General features: G+C 35.2%; 1 non-coding gene across 1 annotated transcript; it reads left to right on the forward strand.

Moving 5' to 3' along the window:
• Nucleotides 1-986: 986 nt before the first annotated feature.
• On the forward strand, nt 987-1,127 carry LOC123645469. The gene has a single exon (XR_006737584.1). It is a non-coding gene; the product is annotated as a small nucleolar RNA SNORA67 (small nucleolar RNA).
• Nucleotides 1,128-4,642: the final 3,515 nt, after the last annotated feature.

A 4,642-nucleotide genomic window follows, 5' to 3' on the forward strand; every position in this document is an offset into this window, starting at 1 on the left:
ACTGATAAACTTGATCAGCTTGTAAGACGGACTTCAATTAGAGAAGAGAGGCATCTCTTTTATAGCTGAGACAATCCCCACACATTGTGGGAAGCTGCCCAAAATCAAGCTGCTCTGATCTAGTGTGAAGGTCAATGTAATTCCTATAACACTTAAGTATGACCTTGAGTAAGACACAAGCCCTTTGAGAATCTGGTTTTCTTGTCTGTTAACTGGGCGTGATAAGACTTCCATGATAGAATAATTTGTAGCTAAAATAACAAAATACAGAACAGTACCTGCTACAATATTTGTGTTTAATATAATAAGTAAAAACAGTAAATAAGTAAAGCTTCTGTTAATCAACTCGTTGCTTTTTTGACACAACACTAAACAGCTTCGTATATTTTGTAGCAAATGTGCTGATTTTATTAGAACTGATGAGTTGTTTCAAGTCATTTATAAAAAGCTTAAGTCCATCTATAAGCTGTGAGGGCAATGAGACATTAAAAAAGAAAGGGAAGAAGGCAATTTGCCCTCTCTACCTTACTAACATTGATAAAATTGATCATTCACTAATCAATAGCATTTCTGACAGCCTTTAGGGCACTTCAGCACCTGATCTACCTCCTAACTAACTTGTCAGCTGCTACTACATGACCTCCATTTATCTGCTACAAACCCAGACTGTTATAGCAAGATTCGTTACCTTTCCTTCTGGCCCTCAGCTAGATATTGTTATCTTTATTATATTGTTGACAATATAATAAGATTATTAACAAGTTAATAATATTAACTTAAACTTTTCCTTCATAATTATTACTTGCATGTCAAGATTACATTTTTGTTTTGAAAACCACATTTTACTTCAAGAAATGTTATGGTCTCCCACGTGATAATAGATAGTAATGATCATTCCAGAGTTAAGAAAATGTGTAATTAAAGAAAAGTTTGCCACAGATCTTGAAATGATTTTAAATTTAATATTACCTTATAAATTATAACAAATCCAAGGTGATTCCCTCTCCAAGGGGCCAACTAGTGCCCCTCTCAGGAAAGTAGCAAATTAAAATTAAATCTGGCATGACCAAGGCCTTTGAGGGACCAGGTTGCTTATTTATTTTGCCTTTCTTTGTCTGTCTACATGTATACTTAAATTTCTTCTGGATAGATTGTGTCCTCTTATTTAAATACTGAAGTTATAATTAAAAAGATATAAATTATAATATCTACTACATATATTTGAAAATTGTCCAATAGAAGGCCATGATGCTGTACAACACACACTCAAACATGAACATTTGTATATATAAAGACTATTTGTTGAGATGAGGGTTCAAAAAGATCTTTTGCAACTAAGAGAGCTGTTTCCCTCTAGGTCCTCACTTGACACTTTGGGTATCTGCATTAAATCAATAAGAATCTTAGAGAATCTAAAGTGATAATTCTCATCCACTATTCTCTAGAAGCAGTTTGGAAATCTGGGGCAATATTTTGCATTGTGATTATGATGGGTGGTGCTGTGCCGCTTAGGTGGTGAGAGTCTGAGAGGTCAGATGCCCTGCAAATTAGTGGACAGTTTCACACAGTATTTATATTTTCTACCAGGCATTCGTATATATGAAGAACCTGCTTAAATTTATCTTAGTCTAGAAACCAAATTCATTTAATTTATAAATTCAAAGTATTTGGGACAGGTTTTTAATATACACTGAAGTTTCCAGAAATTTATCACCATGTAAATAAAGAGAAGACTGTTCATTGTTCTATTTTAAATTTTACCAAGAATTCACCAACTCTTTTATCAATGGTTTATCATTTGAATATCAGGTGACTAAAGATAAGGTTGTACATGATATTTGAGTTGTCCATAAACATACATGTATCGGTCATCTGTAACTGCCATGTTCATGATATTTAGACATATCAGTGCTAGACTCTGACTACTTATTTATGTCTTCCATTATAATCATGACCACTTTTTCAATTTAAAAATGTATTAGTTTAGTAAAGGTTATTTTCTTTCATATTTCTCCTTTATAGTTGGCATATTATATTAATTCTTTTTGTTTAATCATATGTATTGGTAAGTGAAAATGCATATGAATTATATTTCAGAATGGTAAAGATTACAAAATATTTGTTATAAAAACAAAGTATTGGTCTGAAACTACTGGTCTGAGACTATTGGTCTGAAACAGTGTCACTGTTTTCAATTATATTAAAGACTTCTTATAATTGATAAATACTCTCAGGTTTCTCTGATCCAGATAATTTAGATTTGCTCCATCAAAATATGGATGCTTACAGTCTATTCTATACCAGACACTCATTTCCCTATTGCCCAAACAGGACTGGGTTGATGTCTGAAGAGATAGGAATGGAGGGGTTGTTTTACAATGCAAACTCTTGCAATAGCACCCTCCAATTATAGGGAATAATAGGGTAAGTCAATCTTAACTAGTGGAGCATGAACAGATGTCACTCTGCCTGAGGACAAAGAAAAATGAGTCAAATGGGTAGCTGATTATGTGACACTACACTATTAATACACTGTATTAATAATGTAATAGCACAACTATAACAGTAATACAACTCTAGGAAGTCTCAGATATGTTCTCAGGAAAAAAGTAGCACAGGCTGGAACTGTCACTAGTGGAATCATCCTCTAGTTTTGGTGTTGATGATAACCTTGAGTTGGGAGCCTCAGAAATATCTGGGAAATCTGGGGGAAGCTACAGTTCATTTATTGTGAGTCCTAAAAAAGAGAGCAAAAAGAAGCCACTGCAAGGTTTTCCCACAACTGGGATTTATTTGTAGAGGTAAATAATCGGAGAAGTTGCCCAGAAGCTGCTAGGAGCTGATAATAACCCCCAGATGCAGCTACTGTCAACCCATGTTTCTACGTGCTGGGCTATGTAGGGGGAGCCAACCCAACTAGCAGACCCTGCCCCTTTCCTCCTGTTCACTGGATCCATGACTAGGACCTGGTTCCTGAATGAGTTCTAGCAGAGGTAAAATAGAAGACTGGCTACCCTACTCCTAAGTTCCTCATTGCAGGTTTTCCTCATTCTGCCACTCTTCCATCTCAATCATGTCAGAAAAGTAGAAATAAAGTATTGTTCCTCCACTTAGTTATCTCCAGTAGTTCTGAGTTAAACACACCCTGATTTATTTGGCTTGGGCGCCGTTGAGGTCTTCTAGTTTTTCCCTACTTATTTTCCCTTTACCATGTATGTAGTGTTGTACTTGCCTCTGGGATCTAATGTTGGACAAAAACAGTCACTGTCTAAGCTCTTGTGGATCATAGACTTAGTGTAGAAGACAGACAATTAAATTAACTCACAAATAAAAGGAAACTGCAACTGTAATAAATGCTGCAGAGTGAAGGTGCGTGGTACCCTAGAGCATATAAAAGAGGATTTGACCTAGTTACTGAGACGAGGGAGGAATTCCATATAAAAATGATAATTGAGCTGAACTTGGAGGACGTGCTGATGTTAACTAGTGTAGTGGATGCTCTAGGATCCTGTCCAGACCTCCCCTTCAGGACTGAGGCATCAATTCCCACGGCTGCTGGGAAAGTAGTTGGCTGATGAATCACAGCCAAATTGTTCCCAGCTAAAAAATAATGTGGCAGGAGGGCAGGGATAGGATAAAGTCCTGTCTGGCATCTTAGGCTATTTCTCATCTGCTGTATCTTAATCCATAAAATAGATTTAATAATACAACTCTAATCACCTCAAAACATTTGAGGATATTCAGTTAAATAACATATATGAAATACCCAGTAGAAGGCCATTTATAATTTAAAGGAGATAGTTTAGCATAATTGTAATGACCATGGACTTAATAATGGACAGACTGTCAGGGCTTCAAATTCTGACCATACCATATCTGGTTGTGGTCACTTATTACTTGGGCAAAGTGATAAATGGCCACAAAATTTTCAATCACTTATGCTTGCTGAAGGTACTATAACTCTGTATACAATAGCAATTAGGCACTTGGTTCTGATATTAATACAAATTTATACACAATAACTCAAATTGTCAAAGATTTTTGTTGGTTATTATTCAACTTTATATTTTAGTGCCTAGAATAGTATCAAATTTTATAAATATTTTAAAGGAATAAATGAAAATTTCACACTAGCAATCGATTCAGCAGTACTTATTAAACATATTGTATGAAATGCCTTCTATGTGCCAGGGCCTGTTGCAGGCAATGCTTCCCTGGTACAACTGAGAATTGGTGGATACTGAAGACTGCCATAGAGGATATATACAGTAACGTGAAATTCAGGTTTCTATTGAGAGTCATGGGATTTGTAAAGAGTTCAACTCTAAGATTTGAATAAGACTGCATATACCCATCCATATTCTGTATTATTTTGTAGGCTTTTTTCATCCTTTTTTCTGCCTTTAGTTTTTCTTGATTTAGATAGAAGTATGTTTTTTTAAAAAACATCCTTGAATTATTAGTTATTAACTTCTCACAGGTTACAAGGTGGTGATATATACCTGCTACAGATTGTAGAAGATAAGTACAAAGCCATATCCATTAAAAAGTTTTGTGCTATAAATTTTCTGTGAAATATGGCAACATCAAACCAGAAAGGCTCTTCTAGCCTATCTCCCCTAATCTACTATCATGTCTTTAT

This window comes from Lemur catta, chromosome 9, assembly GCF_020740605.2.
Source record: "Lemur catta isolate mLemCat1 chromosome 9, mLemCat1.pri, whole genome shotgun sequence".
In the NCBI taxonomy this organism is placed as follows: domain Eukaryota; kingdom Metazoa; phylum Chordata; class Mammalia; order Primates; family Lemuridae; genus Lemur; species Lemur catta.